Below are 25,545 nucleotides of genomic sequence, written 5' to 3' on the forward strand. Positions count from 1 at the left end.
ATAGCCAGTATATTGCACACATTGCATTTCAACTATGCAAATGCAATCCCATTACACTGTTAACTCACAATATAAAGGAAAGCATTCCTCTACAATATTCAAAGAACAATGTTTACAAATATTAAAGATTTTTAAAAAAAAATTCAGAATAATGGCACCTTGATAAAAGTGATAACATTAAGATGTCAGCACAGTACTTTGGACATAACAGAAGTATGTTTATTGAACAAACGAAAGGTTGCTTGCTAAAAATCACCCTACAAGAAGAACCTATTAGCTTGAAAAGCAGTTTACAAGCATGTTCCTTATATTTCTGTATGTTTTCCAACTCTCCAAATGCAGAAGAACAGCAAAAATGCAATCAGGGAAATAATTCTTGGCCACAACACACATTCCAAAGGAAAGAATAACAACAGCAAAATACCCAAGCAAAACCATCAAACCACATCCTGGTAAAACCTTTCATGTGCTGCTAGGGCATCATCTGGTCCCCATCATTACCAGCTGTGACTTGTACACCCGGGAAAGGCCATGCTTCAGCAAAAGGAACTAAAATCAAAGGCTCATGACAAGGCTTTGAAGTTGAATGTGTTTAGCAGCATTTTTAACTAAGGTGGTGACTAGAAAATTAGATTAAGAGACAGGAAGGGTCAGTATAAGATATAGTTGCTAGATCTTATTTATAAAAATACAAGAAATCTCTTCAAATCAGATAGGATGGCAACTTTCAGGTCTATCTCAATAACCTTCCATATTCTTATTTGATCCATGTGAATTAAAATCCTGCTTTTGAACATAGTTCATGTGTGTCTTTGGGGAGATGGGGCAAAACTGAAACATTTTACAAAATATTGGAAACAAACAACTAAATATTCTGAAAATTATATAAGCCAACTCAATCCTAATATTAAGTTATCACAGTTGTAGATCACAGTTCCTACAGTACATTCCACAAAACAATGGTTCCTAGGCATGTAACTGTGTATTCAGGTAAGTTAATCAAAATAAGCTTCTAATAGAAGAGCTTTTAATACATACTAGGAGTTGCCCAGAAGAGTTTAATAAAAGCTACATTTACCCAAGCGTTTTGTTCATGAAATCCCTCTACCCAGAGCATATCAGATGAGTTGCCTTCAAAAGCAATGCATTTTCTCCGTCTCTTCCAGTAAAGATTAGGGGTGTGAGGTATTAAACAGGAAAGTGCTTTATGGAGTTGGAGCAGACTTTTGAAAGAGCGAGGTAAATAACTTGATGGAGTTATAAAAAGAAGACATATTAGACTGGAGCACCATGCACTGACTCAAAGGATGAAAACAATCTACATTAGTGGAAGAAACACAGATTCCAAACTAGACTTCACTGAATAGGCTTTCTCTAAGAATACCACAGAAGTCCTAGCAAATAAGGTAACTGAAAAAGTCAACCAGCAATTTTAATTATAACTAACTATGAAGATATCAGTAACAAGATAGAAGGCAAGCTTTGAAAAATCCACTATTATTAAAGATAATGTATCACAGAAGAGATTGTTCTGAATAATTCAGGAGTTGCCACAAATTTCTAATGACTTGAATATTTCAAAGCTAGTGCATTTCTAATTCATTTTTATTAATTTGTCTCCATAAGCTTTATTTGTCCCTTATAAGGCTGTATGTTTTATAAGACAAGTTAATAGTACTATTTAATATATTTGTTCCTTCGGAATCCAGAATTACCACCCATAAGGCAGAAATCCTGCCAGTTATAATCCTATCCTCACAAGACATCAAAATACTGATTCATACTGACTAAACAAGTTGCATATTAATTACTCAATTCAACATAAGTAGGCTCATTATGTATTGCTCTTTCCAAGGCAGGCTGATGTTTCCAGGGTGTCGCTCCCCCTCTTCGTGGAGGAACGACACAGGACCCTGCGCTGTTCTTTCGTCTGCTCGGCCCTCCCCGGGTTTGCTGCTGGCTCTTCCCGGGTTGGCTACTATCCCTTCCACCTCCGTGGAAGGGCGGTTCCCCCTGGCCACATTCCCCACTTCCGCAGGGGAGCGGCACACCGCCGGCCGGCTCTCTCGGGGGCTGCACAGGTGTTCCTTCAGATGTTCCCCTTAGATGTTCCTGGTGAATGCCATCTCTCTCCTCCTTTATAGTCCTCCTCCGCCAATCCCAACTCGGCTGCCCACACGCCGAGTACGCTGCTCTCCTCCAATCAGTAGCAAGTCCTACAGTTTATTGGTTGAACTGGAGGCAGCTGTGCGGAAGCTGTTTACTTCTCTCCCAGCGCCATATTGTGGGAGAGCAGATGCATAGAATAAGTCTTAATTCCAGTAACTCAGTCTAGTCCGGTTTGCTCCCCACAGTGGGAGAGCAGATGCATAGAATAAGTCTTAATTCCAGTAACTCAGTCTAGTCCGGATTGCTCCCCACAGATCCCCCTTTCTTTTTATTTTTTGGCGTTGATACGCGCCTGTCTTCGGTGTCCCGCGGCACACACTCTGCTCTACTTGCTAGAGTTGCCACAGGCTCTTACAAGTCCTATCAATCAGGCAAACCGAATCCGGGTCCTCTCTTCGCCATGTTGTGAGGAGGTTTTTAGGCGCTGATGCGTGCCTGTATTCGGTGCCCTGCAGCGCATGCTCTGCTCTGCCTGCAGGGGCTTACAAAACCTAACAATCAGGCAAACCGAATCCAAGCCTTCTCATTGCCGTATTGTGGGGGAGACTTATTAGTGTTGGTTCGTGCCTATCTTCGGTGACCTGCAGCTCATACTCTGGTCGAGCTGCCTGTCGGTGCTTACCGCCCTAATCAGGCAGACCGAATCCAAGCCTCCTAATTGTATTGTATTGTGGGGAAGCCTTACTGATGTTAATTCGTGCCTGTCTTCGGTGACCTGCGGCGCATAAGCTGCTAGCCGCCGCAGGTGCTCATCGTGCTCATCGCCTCACTTAATCAGGCAGACCGAATCCAAGCTCTCACAGTGCAGTGTTGTAGGGAGGCCTTTCTATTTCTCTATTTCTCTATCTCCGGGCATTCCTATTTCTCCCATTTTACTTCTATCTTCCAGCATTCCTATTTCTCTCACTTTTACTTCTAAACTTCTGTTTCTCTTATCCCTGCGGCTTCCCGGCGGCGCTCGCCCCGAGGCTGCTTCTCGGCACCTCGCCCCGCGGCAGCTTCACGGCTCTGCGAGGCTTCCCGGCGCCTCGCCCCGCCGGCGGGTTCCCGGCTCTGCGCGCACGCTCCGCGGTCTCCACGCACTTCGCGCCCGCACCACGGCCTCGCGCCAACGCCCTGTGCTCTCTCTGCACGCGGCGGCTTCCGCGAATGTTTCCGCCACCACCAGCATTCAGTCCAAGTTCCCCGGACTAACCTGGCGAATCCTGGCGGCCCACGTCTCTGCCTCTGGTTCCAGATCTTCGCCTCTTGCTCCCCGGGGTGACTTGAAGAATTCCAAGATGGCTTGGCCTGCACTCGCGGCTTCATCCTCCCTAACATTTCTCTCTACCCGGTATGTTTCCTTAAGTTTTCTTCCAACAATATTCCTCTCATTTCTCCTGGCTACTCCCCACAGTCCGTATCCGAGTCCAAGCCTCCTCCAGGTTTCACTTTCGCTTTCAATCTCCTAGCTTCCCCACCATAGTCCGCATCCGAGTCTATGAAAGCTTTCACTTTCGCTTTCAATCCTAACTTCTTTCCCACAGTCCATATCCGAGTCTATGCCTAGGCTTTCAATAGCTTCTTCCGGCACCTAGGCTCTTTGCTAGTCTCTCTCTCCGGTATTTTCCTGCTTCTTCCCGTTTCTTCCCTCCTAAGTTTCCTATCCGTCCTAGGTTTCCTAATCCGAGTCATGTTTCCTATCCGAGTCACGTTTCCTATCCGAGCTAGGTTTCCTATCCGAGTCACGGCACCACTTTGTCGCTCCCCCTCTTCGTGGAGGAACGACACAGGACCCTGCGCTGTTCTTTCGTCTGCTCGGCCCTCCCCGGGTTTGCTGCTGGTTCTTCCCGGGTTGGCTACTATCCCTTCCACCTCCGTGGAAGGGCAGTTCCCCCTGGCCACATTCCCCACTTCCGCAGGGGAGCGGCACACCGCCGGCCGGCTCTCTGGGGGCTGCACAGGTGTTCCCCTTAGATGTTCCCCATAGATGTTCCTGGTGCATGCCGTCTCTCTCCTCCTTTATAGTCCTCCTCCGCCAATCCCAACTCGGCTGCCCACACGCCGAGTACGCTGCTCTCCAATCAGGAGCAGGTCCTACAGTTTATTGGTTGAACTGGAGGCAGCTGTGCGGAAGCTGTTTACTTCTCTCCCAGCGCCATATTGTGGGAGAGCAGATGCATAGAATAAGTCTTAATTCCAGTAACTCAGTCTAGTCCAGATTGCTCCCCACACAGGGCATTTCATTAAAATGCACAGTACAGCAAAAATAAGTTGTTTTTGCCCTTTAAATGAATTATGTAGAAAAAACTCATGAAAATTATAGTGGAACTGAAAGCTTCCTAATTTGAAGTGAATATATATATGTAAGTATGCTTATATGTTTGTATATTTGGTTTCCTTTCTTACATGTTTTACAGTGATCAAATAAGTACAAGTTTTATGGTCTCTCCAGTCTATACCTTTGTAATCTACACCTTTGGTTTCTCACTGTAAGCTCTGTCTTACACATGAAATATGTTGGTGATGTCTGGGGTGATGAAGTAGACACATATCTTGATCTGAAGTTATCTTCACCTGCTAGATGCCAAGAAGACCCTGAGAACCAGAACTTTAGCCAAACTCATTTCTGTGTGTGTCTCTCCCTCGTTCTTCTTTTAAAGATTTATGTATTTATTTGAAAGGCAGAGTGGAAGAGAGATAGGTAGAGAGAGATAGGGGCAGGATATGGAGAGACAGAGAAATCTTCCATTTGCTGCTTCACTCTCCAGATGTTCTCAACAGCTTGGGCTAGGCTGAGTGGAAGCCAGGAGCCAAGAATACTACCCAGGTCTCTCACATTAGTGGCAAGGACTCAAGTATTGAGGCCATTTTCAGTGCTTTCTCAACACATTAGCTGGGAGCTGAAAAGGAAGTGGAGCAATCAGGACTCAAACTGGCACTCATGTGGGATATAGACATTGCAGGCAGTGGCTTTACCTACTGTACCACAATGCCAGTCCCAATAAATCCTTAAAATACAAAAAGAATGTCCATGCCAACACCTTCAAGCATGAGCCAGCAACCTGCTGGGGTACAGAGCAAATAAATAGAGTAAATACCATATAGGCCTTAGATATGTGTCATAGAGTAGAGTATATCTGAAGAACAAAGAGAAGTGGAGATGTCTGTAATCTAACTTTGGTGAGGCTGATGTTAGTGCAAGTGTCTATACATCACCACTAACCTTGGTTTCTACTTGTCACCCTTCATCCTCTCCAGAAGGTATCCATTTCACTTTCAAAGTGATGGTAAAAATTATGGACACTCTAATTATACAGAAATTTCTTAAATGTTTCAACTTCTTCCTACATTATTTCTCTCATCATTTCTCTTCTTTTTATCCTTTACTCAAAGAAAATATTGTTTCTGTTTCATGACCAGCTCTGAAACCTGCACTCACTATTCTCTGTGCTATGACAAAGTCACATCACAATTTTCTTTCATTGGAAAACCTCTCTTCTGCTTCTCCTGTGCCTTTTGGGTCTTAGAAAACATAGAATTCAAATTAGAAAAAAAGTTGTTATGAGGCCAACCACATTTTGAACATTTTTTCTTCTTTTATCTTGAGAAGTATCCAGAAGGAAGTCTTTACTTGCTGCACTTTCTTCATTATACATCCAAAACACTAATGAAATTGTTCTCTTGTATATTTCCCATGACAATGTCACATTAAATGCTCTGTTCCCTAGATTCTCCTACAGAAATTTACTGAAAGTTTAAATGGAGAATTGAGCAGGAATCTCAGACCTTCCACCAAAGAATAGACCTCTTTACCTAGGAAAGACATACGAATATGAAAGGAAAAGACTGCCTCCGGGCCAGCGCCACGGCTCACTAGGCTAATCCTTCTCCTGCGGCGCCGGCACGGCACCCCAGGTTCTAGTGCCAGTCGGGGCGCCAGATTCTGTCCCGGTTGCTCCTCTTCCAGTCCAGCTCTCTGCTGTGGCCCGGGAGGGCAGTGGAGGATGGCCCAAGTCCTTGGGCCCTGCACCCGCGTGGGAGACCAGGAGGAAGTATCTGGCTCCTGGCTTCAGATCGGCGCAGCGCGCTGGCCAAAGCAGCCATTTGGGGGGTGAACCAACGGAAAAGGAAGACCTTTCTCTCTCTCTCTCTCTCTCTCTCTCTCTCACTGTCTAACTCTGCCTGGCAAAAAAATAAAAAAATAAAAAAAAATAAAAAAAAAAAAAGACTGCCTCTGGCCTATTCTGTGAAATGGACCACACTGTTGACCTTCAAGCGGTCACAATATACCCAAAGATATTTTCTTAGCTTCCTTGTCGCTGTGTGTTTATTTATTATCCCATTTTATTTTCTTAAAAGTTCCTACTATTTTTGGTGCATTCTAGAACATTGCCAAGTGTAGTATTAATTATACAGATCTGGTGTCAGAATGATTCTGGTGAGAGTCCTGAATCTTTTTCTCAATATTGTTCATTGACTATACCCAACTCATTAATTTCTCTGAGCCTCAACTTCATTATTTACCAAAGGGAATTAAGACACCTAACTCACAATTATTGTCACTTTTCAAAATAAAAGAAGGGGAAATGTTAAAAGAGAGAGAGAAAGAGAGAGAGAGAGAGAGAGAGAGAGATATGATCTATGACTGTTTTCAAATGAACATGGGCTTATTTTTCTTTTATTAAAGATTTCAACTGGATTAAATGACAAAACTGATGAGGCTCCTGTGCTGTAATCCACACTAAGTTTCAAAAGTGCTCCAGCAGTTACTTTTGATGCTGTGTTTACTCTCCACATATTTCAGTCCAGAGTCTTTAGGGCAATGACACCATCTGTTTTCATGAGAACTCAAGACAAATAAATGTACTGAGAAACTTTCTGGATTGTGCCCAAGAGCTGACTTATTTTCCTATAGTTTATATTGAGTAATTATTTTTCTAATTCCATTTATATAATATGTAAATAAAAAGAAGAAAGGTATGAAGGAATGCAAAGCTAAAAATATCACAAAAACATCTTGGAGCTGCTACCAAATGCCTGAGAGAGGAACACATTTTTAAACAGCCTTCAAAAGGGACCCTAAGAATCAAAGTCTACTTTAAACATCTGCCAAGACCAAAACACACCGACACCCTTCACAGATATATGCCCTTGTAAATGCATCCTTCTATTCTTTATCACCTTCTCCAAATTTCAAACTACACTGAGACATGGAGGAGATGAGGAGAGCTTAAGGATCACTAGCTTAGAAAGTACCCAAGCATAGACCTTCCACCTGCACAAGCTGGAGAAACAGGAGAGTCCTCAACCAACAGTTGAGAGTTTAAAGAATTATATGGGACTGGGAGTTACACCTACTTATAAAAGGCTATGTTTTATGTCTTTGCCATAAGACATTGTAACACCAAAGAGTGATCAGAAAAGTCAAAAAATTGCCTGCATTTTCACCGAGGGACAGGGTTGTCTCAGGAAGAAAAAAAATAGAGATCATGAAGAGCAAAAGGTAAAATTATGTAACTGGTTCAGTAACCTCAAGCTACTTCCCAACATACAGTCTGCTGTACTCGCCACTGCTTCAGCTTAAGAAATCCACTGAGAGAGATACCACAAACAGGCAAGTTGCATTGTATGCAGACTACAGTAGCAGGGGCTTTTGATTTAATAACCAACACCATAGACCAAGGCATGAAAGAAGAACTGTGAATCTTCTACATGGAATGAATTTCAAGTACAGCAGGTGGAAGAATCAATGGAAATGTGGTTAGATTGGGGATTGCACAAGACAGAGCAAGGCACAGATGCTATGCTTGGCTTTAGGGACTAGAGTCCCCCTATTAACATTGCCTTCCAGCAACCACACCAACCTAAAAACTGTCTTACCATTACCAAACACATACCTGTTGACAAGCAGTATTTAAATTAGAGAAAAAAGGGAAACTTTTGTTTAGTTATTGCCTGAAAAGTCAAAATTTCATCTCAATTTCATTTGTATAGCAGGAGAAAATGTTACTGTAAAGTTTCCATCATCTGATAGAAAGATCAGACAAATACAGACATGAAGTTGGACTTGGTCTCAGAACATGACAGTAAGTAGTGATTTATGGGCAGAATTCCTAGGGTTGGGGGAGAGGCACCAGCCTCCATGCTGTAGACCAAAGGAAATAATGCTTTATAATCTGCTGAACAAATGTTAAGTCAAATTACAGAAAACACAGAACTGCAGAGATAAAAGCACATTCCCTGGGGCCAGGAAATTGTAGAGCATTTAAAATGAGAGAATTTCCCCCAGGCCCACTCTACATATTTACCTTTCTCCGTCTCATTTTTCTGTCTTCATTTCTCATTTCCTGTATCTTACTGACATTTTAAAATAATCATTCCATATGGAGTTAAATCAATGTTTTATATATGTGTGTCTATATATACACATATATAGACAATATCTGTATATATATGCATATATAGACACATATCTGTATGTATATGAACTAGTTTAAATATCGAAAGGTTGTATCCTTTTCTACATAGTGATATAGATTCAACCATTTCAACTTGGAGGGAAAAAAGCTTGTAGTTTATAAAGCCTTAATTAACTGAACTACAGAGAGCATAGTATGCTTAAAAAGTTCAATATTGTGGATAAGAATAAGTCATTGATATTTTAGCTATTTTTTTTCTGAAAATCCTCCACACTCTCATGGGCTTTCTAGCCAGATCTGAATGCCCCAAGGGCTGATTCTGAGGCCAGAGTGCTGCTCAGGGCATTTGCCATTCTATGAGTCTGCTGTGTATCCTGCCTGCCATGTAGTATCATTCTCTCATTTTAAATTTTATCAATTATTATTTGCAGACACTGGTCTTATTTATGCAATCCCTTTGACACTTAATCCTATCTTTTTGATCAACTATGAACTTAAACTAATCATTTTAACAAGTAAGATGGCATTGGTACATGCCACCTTGATGGGATTGAATTGGAATCCCCTGGCACGTTCCCAGCTCTACCATCAGGGGTAAGTCCAAGTGAGCATGTGCTGAACTGTGCATCTCCTCCCTCCCTCTTTCTCACTCTTATATTTAACAGGGATCACCCCTCAGTTAATTTTAAACACCTAAGAATAATTGTGCATTAATCAAAGAGTTCAACCAATGGAATTAAGTAGAACAAAAAAATGCTCAAAGGAATAAAATAGTAAGTTGTTCCTCGACAGTCAGGACAAGGGCTCTTCAAGGCATTGTTTCTCATAGTGTCCATTTCACTTCAACAGTTTTCCTTTTAGGTACTGGGTTAGTTGTCATAGATCAGGGAGAATATATGATATTTGTCCCTTTGAGACTGGCTTATTTCACTCAGCATGATGTTTTCCAGATTAACAGATTTCATTTATTTTTACTGCTATATGGTACTCTATAGAGTACATATCCCATAATTTATTTATCCAGTTTTCTGTTGATGGGTATTTAGGTTGATTCCATGTATTAGCTATTGTGAATTGAGCTGAAATAAACATTAATGTGCAGGCATCTCTTTTATTTGCCAATTTAATTTCCTTTGAGTAAATTCCAAGGAGTGGGATGGCTGGATCATGTGGTAGGGCTATCTTCAGGTTTCTGAGCAATCTCCAAACTGACTCCTATAGTGGCTTTACCAGTTTGCATTCCCACCAACAGTGGATTAGTGTCCCTTTTTCCCCACATCCTCGCCAGCATCTGTTGTTAGTTGATTTCTGAATGTGAGCCATTCTAACTGGGGTGAGGTGAAACCTCATTGTGGTTTTGATTTGCATTTCCCTGATGGCTAGTGATCCTGAACATTTTTTCATGTATCTGTTGGCCATTTGGATTTCCTCTTTTGAAATGGTCCTTGTCCCATCTCTCTTTTTTTTTTTTTTTTTTTTTTTGACAGGCAGAGTGGACAGTGAGAGAGAGAGAGACAGAGAGAAAGGTCTTCCTTTGCCATTGGTTCATCCTCCAATGGCTGCCGTGGCTGGCGCGCTGCGGCCAGCGCACTGAGCTGATCCAATGCCTTGGCCCATCTCTTAAGTTGGTTGTTTCTTTTGTTGTTGAGGAGTTTCTTGGTCTCTTTGTAGATTCTGGTTGTTAAACCTTTTTTTTTTTTTTTTTTTTTTTTTTTTTTTTTTTTTTTTTGACAGGCAGAGTGGACAGTGAGAGAGAGAAACAGAGAGAAAGGTCTTCCTTTGCCGTTGGTTCACCCTCCAATGGCCGCCGCTGCAGCCGGCGCACCGCGCTGATCCTGGCAGGAGCCAGGAGCCAGGTGCTTTTCCTGGTCTCCCATGGGGTGCAGGGCCCAAGCACCTGGGCCATCCTCCACTGCACTCCCTGGCCATAGCAGAGAGCTGGCCTGGAAGAGGGGCAACCGGGACAGAATCCGGCGCCCCAACCGGGACTAGAACCCGGTGTGCCGGCGCCGCAAGGTGGAGGATTAGCCTATTGAGCCACGGCGCCGGCTTGATTCTGGTTGTTAAACCTTTATTGGTTGCATAATTTGCAAATATTTTTTCCCATTCTTTTGGTTGCCTCTTTACTTTCCTGACTGTGTCTTTTGCAGTATAGAAACCTCTCAATTTGATGTAATCCCAATTGTTAATTTTGGCTTTGACTGCCTGTGCTTCCGGAGTCTTTTCCAAGAAGTCTTTGCTGGTACCTATATCTTGCAGGGTTTCTCTGATGTTCTCTAATAATTTGGTGGTGTCAGGTTGTAGATTTAGATCTTTAATCCATGTTGAGTGGATTTTCGTGTAAGGTGTAAGGTAGGGGTCTTGCTTCACGCTTCTGCATGTGCAAATCTAGTTTTCCCAGCACCATTTGTTGAATAGACTATCCATTTCTTTAAATAAACATCTTTTTAAAGATTTATTTATTTTCTTATTGTTTGAAAGGTAGATAGAGACAGAATGAGAGAGAGAGAGGGGGGAAGAGAGAGAGACAGCAAAAGAGAGAGACAGAGAGAGATCTTCCATTGACTGGTTCACTCCTGAAATAGCCACTACCACTGAGTCTGGGCCAAGCTAAGGCCAAGAGCCACACTCTCTATCTGGGTCACCCTACATGAGTGTCAAGCACCTCAGTTACTTAAGCTATCATTTGCTACTTCTCAGGTAAATTTAAAAGGATCTGAATCTGAAGTGCAGTGTAGCCAGGACATAAACCAGCACTCTGATATGAGATGCAAATATCCATATCTATAGAAGCTTAATCTACTTTGCCAAAATGCCTGCCCAAAATTATATGATTTTAAAAATTCAGTTTAATTATTTTCATAGTTAACTATATTAAAAAATCACATCTGGGGGCCAGCACTGTAGTGCAGCAGGTTAAATCCCTGGCCTGAAGCGCTGGCATCCCACAAAGGCACCAGTTCTTGTCCTGCATGCACCTCTTCTGATCCAGCTCTCTGCTATGGTTTGGGACAGCAATAGCAGATGGCCAAGTGCTTGGACCCCTGCACCTGTGTGGGAGACCCAGAAGAAGCTCCTGGCCCCTGGCTTCAGATCAGTGCAGCTCTGGCTATAGTGGCCATCTGGGGAGTGAACCAGCAGATGGAAGACCTCTCTCCCTGTCTCTTCCTCTCTCTGTAACTCTGTCTTTCAAATAAATAAAATAAATCTTTTTAAAAAATCACATTGAAAATTTGTTGCATATTTCTATTTGGCAGATGCTGTATGCACAATAAATGAGTACTTTAAAAAGTTCATGGAAAATGGAATTAAAAAGTACATTTCTTGGATAAAACAATTTTAAATTCTATGCATATGAAGAATCTTCAAAGATCTTTGGGAAATATTATTAAAAAATCATGCATGGATTTCAAAATTGTTTCCACTAAAATAAACTTATCTTTTTTTAACTTTTATTTAATGAATATAAATTTGCAAAGTATAGCTTATGGATTACAATGGCTTCTCCCCCCCATAACTTCCCTCCCACCAGCAACCCTCCCCTTTCCCGCTCCCTCTCCCCTTCCATTCACATCAAGATTCATTTTCAACTCTCTTTATATACAGAAGATCAGCTTAGCATACATTAAGTAAAGATTTCAACAGTTTGCACCCACATAGAAACACAAAGTGAAAAATACTGTTTGAGTACTAGTTATAGCATTAAATCTCAATGTACAGCACACTAAGGACAAAGATCCTACATGAGGAGTAAGTGCACAGTGACTCCTGTTGTTGACTTAACAAATTGACACTCTTGTTCATGGCCTCAGTAATCACCCTAGGCTCTTGTCATGAGCTGCCAAGGCTATGGAAGCTTTTTGAGTTCACCAACTCTGATCATATTTAGACAAGGTCATAGTCAGAGTGGAAGTTCTCTCTTCCCATCAGAGAAATGTACCTCCTTCTTTGATGACCTGTTCTTTCCACTGGGATCTTACTCGCGGAGATCTTTCATTTAGGTCTTTTTTTTTTCTTTTGCCAGAGTGTCTTGGCTTTCCGTGCCTGAAATACTCTCATGGGCTTTTCAGCTGGATCCGAATGCCTTAAGGGCTGATTCTGAGGCCAGAGTGCTGTTTAGGACATCCGCCATTCTATGAGTCTGCTATGTATCCCACTTCCCATGTTGGATCGTTCTCTCCCTTTTTAATTCTATCAGTTAGTATTTGCAGACACTAGTCTTGTTTATGTGATCCCTTTGGCTCTTACTCCTATCATTATGATAAATTTTGAGCAGAAATTGATCACCTGGACTAGTGAGATGGCATTGGTACATGCCACCTTGATGAGATTGAATTGGAATCCCCTGGTATGTTTCTAATTCTTCCGTTTGGGGCAAGTCAGCTTGAGCATGTCCCAAATTGCACATCTCTTCCCTCTCTTATTCCCAAAACAATGACTTGATCAGCTCTTGTCCTGACTGTTGATGTACAATGTAATACTTTATCCATTTTAGTATTTTTTTTGTTCTAGTACCATTGGTTGAACTCTGTAATTAACACACAATTATTCTTAGGTGTTTAAATTTTAACTGAAAAGTGATCCCTGTTAGGAATTTGGAAAACATTATGCTGAGTGAAATAAGCTGGTCCCAAAGGGACAAATATCATATGTTCTCCCTGATCACTGACAACTAACCGAGCACCAAAAAGGAAACCTGTTAAAGTGCAATGAACACTATGAGAAATGGTGACTTGATCAGCCCTTGACCTGACTGTTGATGAACAACTTAATACGTTATCCCTCTTAGTATTTTTGTTTGTTTGTTCTACTTAATACTTTTGGTTGAATACTGTAACCATACACAGTTATTCTTAAGTGTTGAAACTTAACTGAAAAGTGATCACTGTTAAATATAATAGTGGGAATAAGAGAGGGAAGAGATGTGCAATTTGGGACATGCTCAAGCTGACTTGCCCCAAATGGTAGAGTTAGAAACATAAAATAAACTTATCTTTTAATTCCATTTTACACAAACTTTCTTCATAACTCATAAAATTCTCACACTCATCATATAAGATAAACATATTTTCATGTAGTATAATTCTCAGAGCAGCCCCCTAACACCCTATTCCAACATTTCTGTGAAATAGACTGGAATATGAAGCTGTGGGAAGTCCCGTAGGTGGATGCAGCCATCCCCATAGGGAAATTCAGTAGCTCTAGGCAGCAAGTCTCTGTAGGGCAGGCTGGGTGGTCACCACAGCTGTTACTGCATCCAGATGCCCCCCAGGCAAGGCGCTGGAGGACCAGAAGAGAGGCTCACTCACTGGAGTCATCCTTGCTGCTAAGTCAAATATTTGTGCTCCTTTTCTGAGGACCCTGCAAGAGTTGTTTCCTTCCTTCACATCTGAGTGTCTCACAGTTCAAAGGACTATTTTTGTAGTTGGTCATTGCTCAGCATTTAATTGAAAGGAGACATCCTTAAACTTAAACACTGCTTAATGTAGTGAGTATGTCCCCTCCTCAATATGCTCCTCAGAAAATAAAGATATATTGAAGTCCTAACCCCTAGACCCTTTGAATGCGTCTTCATTTGGAAATCAGGTGTTTATGGAGGTAGCTAAGTTACTACAGCTCATTAGGGTGAGTCCTAACCTAATATGACTGGTGACTTCAGTAAAAGGGGAAATTTGCTCACAATGACAAGCACACACAGAGGAATGATGCAGTGAAGACATACAAGTAGAGCATCCTGGGGAAATGGAGGTTGGGAGCAATGCCTCTACAAGCCAAGGAATAGCCAAGATCGCAGGCAGGCCTCCAGAAGTTGAGAGGAGGCAACAAAGAACTCCTTCCAGAGGGGCGTGGCCCTGCTGTTATCTTGATTTTGGTCTTTGGACTTCCTTGTCTATTGTTTTAAGCGCCCATCCAATTTGTGTTACTTTATTATTACAACCCCAGGAAATCAATATATTAACTAACCCTACTTCAGATTTCCTCTCTATCCCTCCCCACATTACTATTTTGAGTTTGACTAGCTGCAGCTGAATGGCTATTCAGATTTTCTCCTTTGGCAAATCATGTTCTCTTTTCTTCAAAGATGGAATTTAATCTTAACTGCTGCTGCAAATGAAGCTATAAGAAAAGCATGCCACTATTAAAGGAAGTCCTTACTTTGGGCCATAAGACCTAAGGAAGTCCACTGACAAGACCCAGGGAAGCTCTAGCTCAGGCAATCCATGGCATTATAGCTTTATCACAAATGGCAATCCTCCCTCTCCCACCCACCAAGTAAATGAGAGTGTAAGTGACAAAAGATTTGTTATTTGGTTGACAGTTCTGCAGATACCATATTGCATCTACAGATCTGCTTGTCACAGACAACATCCAGAGGAGAGGGTGGAAAATATCTAGACTTCAGGGATGCTTCCAGGAGCAATAAAATCCATCCCCACATTGCAACACATATGCCTATAGGCATGTCAGTGTTCCCAACTACGTACAATTCTAAGTGAATTAAAAATATGAAGCCCTGTTCCAATGAAAGTGTAGTGCTCTGTGAGACAAAAATGATACGAAATTTACAGCATTTAGAGTGAGTTTTCAAAACAAATTTTTGATTATTTCAATATTTTTTCTTGTTCAAAGTATTTATTGGAACCACTCCTCATATAATACTATCAAGCCATTCATCTATTCACTTGTTTTTTTCAATAAACAGACGTTTCAATAAACATACATAAATTGCTGTGCTTTATTGAAACCTTACTGTGTACCTGGTTCTGTGCTAGGGGGCTTTACCTTATGACATTTATTCCTCACAACAATTAAATAAGGTGCATACCATTATGATTTCATCTTATAGATAAGAAGACTAAAAGTCTTGTTCACCTGAGCAAGGCTCCACATTCAATTTTCGTGTCAGAACTTGAAACCAAATCTCTTACTTAACAACCCAAACTCTTAACTCAACCATACCTCCATTGTGTGCTGATTAGGTATCAGAAACTGTGCTAAGAACAAGGCAGAAGAAGGTTTTTTTTCCCTTAAATGACAGTATTCCTTGAGATGAAGGAACTTTGAGTTTTAGAAGCAAAACAGAAAACAAGCATCTCATTAAAATTGAGTTGTAATTCTACAGATACAGCTATTAACACCAGCAGCTCAGATCAAAATCTCTTAATCCACAGCAGGCATTGTTGCCTAGCAGGTAAAGCAGCAGCCTATGAAGCAGCCCATCCCACACGAGTACCCATTCCTGCCCTGGCTGCTCTGCTTCTGATCCAGCTCCCTGCTAATGGCCTAGGAAAGCAACAGAAGATGCCCCAATTCTTGGGCTCCTGCCACCCACGTGGGATAACCTTCTTCATATTATTTGTTGAACTCTTTACTTAGTAGAAAGTATAAAGCTAACTGAAAATAGATCTTTGTAAAAAATAAGAATGGGAATAGAAGAGGGAGGAGTAGGAAGGGTAGGAACATGGGTAGGAGGGAGAGTAGGGTGGAAAGTATCACTATGTTCCTGAATCTGTACACATGAAAGACATAAAATTTGTACACCTTAAATAAAATTTTAAAAATACTAAAGTTCATTAAAAACAAAAATGAAATACACACACACACATACACACACACACATACACATACACACACAAGAAGAAACTCCTAGCTCCTGGCTTCTGCCTGGCTTAGCCCCGTCCATTGTGGCCATCTGGGGAGTGACCCAGTGGATGGAAGATATCTCTGAGTGTGTGTCTCCCTCTCTCTTGATAACTCTGACTTTGAAATAAACAAATACATCTTTAAAAAATAAATCTCTTAACCATGGGTCCAGGGACTCTCCTTCTATAGAATTTATTTAAAATAGGGTTCTTCATAGATGGAAAGAAATAAGATAATTAATATATGTACACATGCTGACTTGAACCTGAAATTAAAATAATCTAGAAGGCCAGCAAATATGCCTGTCTTGGCAAACTTAGTAAGCAGTCATAATGTCATTCTGGCAGGAGTGGCTGTCCTGGAAGAGTACTTCGTGATTTTCCTATTTTGAGGCAGAGTCCAAATGGTGCCTTGCTTATGTCATATACCAAAGTATCTCCTAAAGCCCAAAGAAGCATACATTCCCAACATCCAAGTTTCATAGTTTCATTCAAATCTTTGCTTGTCTTTGGGATAATTTCTTCAAGTTCCCTAAGGCTGATGGTTATTGCTGAGTACTGTCTTATCCAATTACATTGATATGCAACCTCATGGCATTTTGGAGCTGAAACAGAGCTTAGGGATCATTTCCTTGAACATGCTCATTACTTTGGCACCCCTAGCATTTATGCAACTACTTTGCTCTGTTTAATTTATATTTATTCAGATGTCGTTTTGGTAGTATAACTTAAGAATGTTTCCTCTTCAGAGCAATCTCTGCTTATCTGTGGCAATACATTCTAAGACCTCAAATGTATGACTGAAACCACAAATAGTACTGATCCCTAAACATTCTATGTTCCTTTCTAAACATATGAGTATATATATCTATGATAGACTTCAGATTATAGATTAGGCACAAGAAGAGATGAACAGCAATAAAATAAAAATAAATAAAATAGAACATTTGTGATACATGGTAGTAAAACTTAGTGAATGCGGTCTCTCTGCTCAAAATATTTTATTGTTATGTAGCTCTTGGGAACCTCAGCATATGATTTTTTTTTCTTTCTAGGAAAATTTTCACCTTAGCCCAATTGCCATCCTCATTACTTTCCTGCCTGGGGCTATTACACAGCAAAATAAGGGTTACTTGAACACAGGCAGTGCGATATCCAACAATCAATCTGATAACATAGATGGCCACTAAGTTACCAACAGGTGGGTAGCATATGCATTATGGCTACACCAGCCAAAAGAATGATTCACATCCCCAAAAGGATGGTGTAAGATTTCATCATACTACTCAGAATGGCATGCAATATAAAACTTCTGAATTGCTTATTTCTGGAATTTTCCATGTAATATTTTGGAACCATGGTTGATAGAGGCTGACCATGAGTATCTAAAACCACAGAAAGTAAAACTTCAGAAAAGGGGGATGACTAGATATTTTCTCTCAAGTAGATTATAAAATCCTCAAAGACAGGCAATGGATGAGAATGCATTACTGGTAACAGACTGCCCCCTTTATCAGGTTGGACTGCCCCTTCCCAGGTTTTCTCTGGCACCCCAGACTCAAAATCCTCTTGTTATATTTCCACCTACCTTTCCTGAAATTTTCCCATCTTCCATTTTAACAATGAGACTAGTTATATTTTTTAAGTTCCTGCTTTCTCAGGAGAGCTGTTCCTTCTTACATTGTTGGCCTGATTCCAGGTCCCTACAACCCAAACTTTTCTTGCCACCATGTTCACATACCTGGTCTCTCCTACTTAGACCATAACTTTCCCTAGGACTCCAGTGGAGAAGGCAGATTTGAATTTGAGATTTAGCCATCTGCCTCCTTGCTGGCCAGTAATTAAGCCTTTCTCGTCTTAAAAGACCAGTGTCACTATATGGTTTCTGTGCACATCAGGCAGCAGAGCTACTTCATTCAATAACACTATCTTTGTTTTACTGAACTTTGCATTGGTTTTCAGATAGTGGGTGCTCAGTAAAGCTTATTGAATGGACAATCCAACAAATAAAAATTAGAAAATATGTTTAGAAGTCCTTTTATCTTCATATAGTTGAGCAAGCCCACCCGTTCCACAAAGTTTCTCTCAACTAAATTAGAGAAGAATTCAAAATCAAATTTGGACTTGGGTTATTTCATCATATAGTCTCTATGACATCAATGCACACCACATATCTGTTCCTATTTCACTTTGAACTGTTTGGTTACAAATAACAGAAAGCAACTCACAATTAAATAGGGGGGAAAAACAAATTGGAAACTACCAACAGGCTACAAGGACAAGTCAAGAAGGCCCCCACATCTCATAGCTTTCTCCCTTTGCACACTGACATTTTTTCATCTCCAACTCTCTCTCTCCTGCAGAAAACCACATGAGAGAAAAATAAGGTTGCCAACATATATTTAGTTTATGTGTTGCAGATGTAGGGAAGTCTTCAATATACTCTTTTCCCTTTAAGATTTGATAATTTTAGTATATGAAATAAGCTGACAATACACAAATAACAAGAAAAAGAGCGTTCAGGTTTTATTACATGGCTAAGGCACAGGAATACAAAATTCAGAAAGAGGGGCAAGAAGGCTGACATTTAGGCAAAGCCTAAAAGAATAGGGTCTTGGTTTTCTGGAGGAAGGAAGGCATTGCCCACTGTGGGAGGTTGGGGTAAGAGGTTCCCAGGAGCAAAAGTGTCTTGTTGTAGAGATGATGTCTCCCAGCCAACGTTAGCCAGTGGCCATCTCTGTGGGCGTCAGGTATGGGGACCTCCAAGTTCTTTTTCCCATGGAAGGATCCTACTGTATGAGGGGTAGATATTAGTTGAAAGGCCTATGCCTGCATCCAATTTTACTTTGAAGTAGATGCAAGTTTGTCTTATAAATGAGCAAGTTTGTTTTACAAATGCTGGCTTTTCAGAACCATCCCTATGTTTACAGTTTCCCTGAACGCCAACTCCTTGCATGGCAAAGAAATATACTTGGTTTGGGATATTTTGCTCTCCTGCACAGGTTAGCCACATGAAAGTAGACTGAATTTCTTGATTCAGATTCAAAATTTCCCATAGAAAGAACCCTGTACATGCAATTTGAATCTTCTGATAATCTGTAGACTGTGACCAGAGAAATGGGATTTTGGACAATTTTGGTTACTTCCATGCTAATAAAGAAAGGGTTGATGAGAGGAATTTCCCATAAAAAAATCAGACCTAGAGAAAAAGACTAATGGGAATCCAGTATCATACCTATGTTCATAGACTAGGATACTCAGTGTAACTATTCACGGGCTAACGTCCCAGAAACTTATATGTTGCACATGAAAGTACTTAAATTGAGGATGGCATTGTGGCAGAGCAGGTACAGTGTCCATATAGACACTGGTTCCTGTTCCAGATGCTCCACTTCTGATCCAGCTCCTTGTTGATGGTCTGGGAAAAAAGCAGTGGAAAATGGCCCAAGTGTTCGAGTTCCTGCCACCTGTGTGGAAGACACAGATAAAGCTCCTGGCTCCTGGCTTCAGCCTGGTCATCTGGGGAGTGAACCAGCAGACAGAAGATCTGTATCTCCCTCTCTATATATAACACTGACTTTCAAATAAATAAATCTTTTTTAAAAGTACTTAAATATCACCTATTAGTATTATTTATGAGAAGCAGCTACTTAGAAAATGTATGAAAGTGATAACAGTCTGTATAACTTAATGGAATTTTTGTATGTTTGATTTATATTTCAACATTTTATTTGGGGAAGAAATGTCCCTAACTCAATTTGCTTTTTGGTTTCCTTTTAAAGCCAGTTGGTTGCTTAATGGATAATTTGATTCTCGTGTAGAACCACAAAAATAAAGTCTAATCCTGGAAGAATTACTAAATTCTTCAGAGAAGTAAGAGAGTTCCAGCAGTGTAGACACAGGAAGCATGAATCACAGATTACTATTGTGGGGTAACATAGAGAAATAGTTATGATATTTTCAAGGCTACATAAACAAAGAGTTTTATAATAATTCCATGAAAATGTCTCAACAACTTAATGGCAAACTCCAGGCAAATTCTACGAGTTGGTCTTTGACCTCATCATCTCCAATATATTACCATAAATTCCACAATGAGGCACAGAGAGAAACCCGAAAGAAGCACACAATAGTCAAATGTTCTTTGAATATAGCAACTTTTAAAATGGCAAACTATCCTTTGTGAGGCCAGGACAAAGCACTAATATGGGAACTGGTTAAGGAACTAAATGGATGTTCTGCAGCAAGATGCTCATTGTGAACAGCCTGACCAAAACCCCAGGTTCCATATCTACTCTGCCTGCAGAGATTGGCATCTGCCCATCCATTACTGGGAGTAGAGGCTCAGTGACTCTGGGACCCTCAAATCATGCATAATACAGAGACTTGCTTCCCTCAGGCTTTCAGATTGTCAAGTGAGGCCATCCAGGGTATGATGGCATTGAAATCCAAATAGTCATTAAACAATCTAATGAGTAACAATTCGATCCAGTCCAGGGGAGTCAAGGTCTCATTACACAGACCCGGAGGGCTGAGAAGAGACAGAACAATGAGAGGCACGTGAGTTGCCAGGGCACCCCTGCTGCATCACCTGGTTTCACAGCGTAGGAACTGAGTCTCTTTGAACCAATTTGATGACCAATATCTTCTGCTCATTTTTCACAGATTTACAGTGAATTCACCCCATATTCCACACTGATCATACAGACCCTGACTCTTCAAGTTTTCCATGTAATCTTTTCCTGATCTGGGAATGGAGTGGGCTCATTGTAGCTTAGAAAGAAAGAAAGGCAATAGTACCGTGAATTATATGCAGTTTTGATGTGTGTGGTGATTGAGAGACAGAATGCAGCAAAATCAGGAGCAGAGATCTATGCCTTAGTGTAAGGAAATCAGGGTTCTCACTACCAAACGAACCGCACTGCAGATTATAGGGAAACCTGTAGTGAATCTCTATACCAACTATCTCTTCAGTTTCCTCATCTTATACAAGAGAGAACCGATTAAAAGATACACAACTTTTGTATTTACCATCAGGAAGGAAAAAGTACAGCCATTTATAATTGCCACTGATAATAAAATACATCCTAATTGCAGAGATGTTAATATATGAAAAAAATGGATATATCTTAGAATGAGTGATTAATGGTATAAATGAGGGGAGGGGATTTAGCAAAAACAATTATTTCTGAAAGTGGTCCTCACTGGCTTCTTGCCCTTTTTCGGGAAATGACTATTTGAATGGTTACCTTCCCTGCTTTTTTTTTTTTTTTTTTTCAGTTGCACTTAAGTCATTGTAAATAGCTGCAGAAAAGAGTTTGAAGGAAAATACACTCCTGTCTACTAGCTGCAGTGTGCCTTTGATTCAAATAGGTTTTTGAAAATTAAATTCTTTGCAGCCGGCGCCGTGGCTCAATAGGCTAATCCTCCACCTACCAGCGCCGGCAGACCGGGTTCTAGTCCCATTCGGGGCGCCGGATTCTGTCCCGGTTGCCCCTCTTCCAGGCCAGCTCTCTGCTGTGACCGGGGAGTGCAGTGGAGGATGGCTCAAGTGCTTGGGCCCTGCACCCCATGGGAGACCAGGAGAAGCACCTGGCTCCTGCCTTCAGATCAGCGTGGTGCGCCAGCCGCAGCACGCCAGCTGTGGCAGCCATTGGAGGGTGAACCAACGGCAACAAAAGGAAGACCTTTCTCTCTGTCTCTCTCTCTCACTATCCACTCCGCCTGTCAAAAAAAAAATAATTCTTTGCCTGTTCTACACAGTACCCAAAGTCTGGAATTTGCACATCAGCTCTCACTCTGTGCTCACCAATCAGCTTTCCCAGAATTATCTTCATCAAATCACAATCTCCTCACCTCCACCTTATGACTGTCTCAACCTTCATTTCCCCCCAACCTGTCACTGCTTTTCTTCTTCTTTCCTTTCTTCTTACCTTCCATGAATATTTATTAACTACCTATTCTGTGACTGATCATGTGTTAAATGCAAAATAATAGGCACCATATGAGCCACCCTTAAGAAACATACCTCAGAGTGTTGTCCCACACCCTGTAATTCCTACCTTGGGAAACCAGGATCTATATCAAAGTGCTGGTTTAAATCTTGAGTACTCTGCTTCCCAGTCAGCTTCATGCCAGTGTGCCTGGGAGGGCAGTGGATGATTGTTCAGGTGCTTGAGTTCTTGCCACCATGTGGAAAATCAACATGGAGTTTCTGGCTCCTGGCTTTGGCCTGCCCAACTCAGCTATTGCAGTCATTTGGGGAGTTAACCACTGGGTTGAAGACCCCCCACCCTCTCTCTATCTTTCATATAAATAAATAAATGCTATATAAAAGAGAAACATATACATCCAGAGTTGGAAGCAGTCATGGGAAAAGGCAACTGACTGCAACATAACAGGAGCACAATAACTGTAGAGAAGTTTCAAATTTCCCCTTTTTCTGAAGTTTTGAAAATTTTAGTCTCAGAAATTAACTGACAATAACCAAATTAACAGGAAAAATACAAATCTGTTAGCACAGGAGCACAAAGGACATGATTCAAAGGAAAGCTCAGGTAGTTGAAGCTTAAATACCCTCTCTTCAGGGGAAAGGGAGAGAGCTATGTGATAAGAAGGGATAGCAAATTATTTTCAGGGCAGAGGAATGGGCCCAGAGAAATAAACAAAGGCCTGGCACAGAGTTCCTCTGGGATCTCCATCTTCCTTCTTGCAACGTGAGTTTAATCTCCCCGGTTATTAAAATGTCAACAAGAAGGTTGAAAGCTACTGTATTCCTCTCTTGGCAGAACCAGGTATACAAAGGAACTTGGCAAAAAGCATCCCTCAACACAGGAGGGAGTGGGAAGGGAGACAAAGGAAGGGAAGGTCAGTGGAACCTCAACTCTGACACAGCTTCCAAGAGCTTTCAGCACATCAAAGCATCAGTCTTCAGACCATCATTTTCTGAGCCCCAACATGGCCTATACTTGGAAGATGAAGGACAGCTTCTCCAGAAGGCAATATCACAATTGAGACTTGGGAGGTGGGCATTTGGCATTGTCGCTCCCCGCCTTTGTGGAGGAACGACACAGGACCCTGCGCTGTTCTTTCGTCTGCTCGGCCCTTCCCAGGTTTGCTGCTGGTTCTTCCCGGGTTGGCTACTGTCCCTTCCACCTCCGTGGAAGGGCGGTTCCCCCTGGCCACTTTCCCCACTTCCGCAGGGGAGCGGCACACCGCCGGCCGGCTCTCTTGGGGGCTGCACAGGTGTTCCTTCAGATAGATGTTCCCCTTAGATGTTCCTGATGCATGCCGTCTCTCTCCTCCTTTATAGTCCTCCTCCGCCAATCCCAACTCGGCTGCCCACACGCCGAGTACGCTGCTCTCCTCCAGTCAGGAGCAGGATCAGCTCCTGGAGGTCATCACTCAAGTTGGCAAGAGGCAGCTGCGTAGAAGCTGTTTTCTCCTCTCCCAGCGCCATATTGTGGGAGAGCAGATGCATAGAATAAGTCTTAATTCCAGTAACTTAGTCTAGTCCGAGTTGCTCCCCACAGGCATAGTGATTAAGACATACTTGGGAATCTATATCCCCTATCAGAATGCCAAGATTCAAGTCCTGGCTCTGCTCCCAACTCCAGTTTCCTTCTAATGTACAACTTAATATGGTAGCAATGTAAGTACATAGATCTCTGCCACCCATATGGGAGATCCAGATTGAGTTCTAGGCTCCTGGCCCATCCCTGGTTGTTGCCAGCATTTGGAAAATGAACCAGCAGATAAAAGACCTCTCTCTCCCTCTGATTCTCTGCCTTTAAAATAAAATAAATAGGGGCCAGCGCTGTGGTTCAGCGGGTTAACGCCCTGGCCTGAAGTGCCGGCATCCCATTTGGGCACCGGGTCTAGTCCCGGCTGCTCTACTTCCAATCCAGGTCTCTGCTATGGCCTGGGAAAGCAGTAGAGGATGGCCCAAGTCCTTGGGCCCCTTCACCCACTGGGAAACCTGGAAGAAGCTCCTGGCTCCTGGCTTCGAATCGGCTCAGCTCTGGCCACTGCAGCCAACTGGGGAGTGAACCAGCAGATGGAAGACCTCCCTCTCTCTGTGTCTCTGCCTCTCCTCTCTTTGTGTAACTCTGACTTTAAAATAAATAAATAAATCTTAAAAAATAAGGAAATAAATATATAAATACACAAATACATGCATACATACATACATAAATCCTGAGACATTAAAAACAGAATCAGGAGGATGCTAACTTTTATAATAATTTCCCTAGCACCAAAGAATTGAGCGCTCCAGTGAACGGAGTTTTCTCAAGAACATCTGACTATACATTTTATATTTCCTGCCATAATATAACATTATTTCACACTTCAATCCAGGTTATCTTTGGCACCAGTCAATTAGTAGCCTGATTTTCAACCCCACAGACTCTGCTCCATTGTGCACTGCACCTTGTCTCAGCTTTTTCGGTTGCCTACTCTCCAAATTTTGCATCTCATTAACCAGCACTTGTCACACAACATAATCCCAGCCGTCTTCTCAAGAGAAAAATGAGACACAGAGAGGTTTACCAATGGATCTCATGTGACACAGCCAGTACATAGCCAACCAAAATTGAAATCAGGCCAATCTGATGTGGCAGTCCCGTCTTTTTTCATTACATCACACTAGCTCCTTGAAACCTTTACTATTTCAAGAGGAAGCTTACATCTTACCACCCACGGAAGACATCCACCTGAAGATTGCAGCCCATCCTGTTCCTTCCCTACTACTTCTGTTGTTTATTCCTTGAACTTTGCTGTAGAAGATGAGATTTGCCAATTGTTTTTAAATGTGCATATACACTTCTCCAACTTAAATTGTAAAATCATTTGTGGGTAGCAGTTGCACCTTATATTGGGACCCGGGGTTACTAATGCATGGCAGTAAGCCAGCTTTTCTCTTTTGTGCACATAGGTTAGAGATCATGATACAGGCTCTTTGAAGGAATTCCTTAGCAGGGGTCCAGGTAAGGGATACTTTCAGTAATGCTGGGCTATAAAGATCTCAGAAACACCAACCAGAGCGGTTTTGTTCTTAATTGAGCTGTCCTTTAAGGCAGTGCAGTGAACTTAGGCAGCAATCACTGGTAATGAGAAATGAACAAAAATTAAGGACTTAAAGTTTCTTGAGCTCTTCACTCACTCCCTGAGCAGCCAGACCAGAATAATATCCCTCTCTGAATGTAAATCAAATGCTCTTGTGGACTCAGAATTAGATTTTTCCATTGAAATTTTTCAGAATGTGAATTTTCAAGTGGATCAACACTGACATGTATTATTGGATTTTATTCTTTCCAATACCTAAGCCACTC

At 41.6% G+C, this 25,545-nt stretch overlaps 1 long non-coding RNA gene across 1 annotated transcript in view; it reads left to right on the forward strand.

Moving 5' to 3' along the window:
- Window positions 1-1,919: 1,919 nt before the first annotated feature.
- LOC138848997 (uncharacterized) overlaps window positions 1,920-25,545 on the forward strand; it is a 244,817-nt gene continuing 221,191 nt past the window's right edge. The window contains exon 1 of the long non-coding RNA XR_011387296.1: window positions 1,920-2,353. This is a non-coding gene — a long non-coding RNA (uncharacterized lncRNA). The remainder of the gene's footprint in view (window positions 2,354-25,545) is intronic.

Source organism: Oryctolagus cuniculus, chromosome 3, assembly GCF_964237555.1.
Source record: "Oryctolagus cuniculus chromosome 3, mOryCun1.1, whole genome shotgun sequence".
In the NCBI taxonomy this organism is placed as follows: domain Eukaryota; kingdom Metazoa; phylum Chordata; class Mammalia; order Lagomorpha; family Leporidae; genus Oryctolagus; species Oryctolagus cuniculus.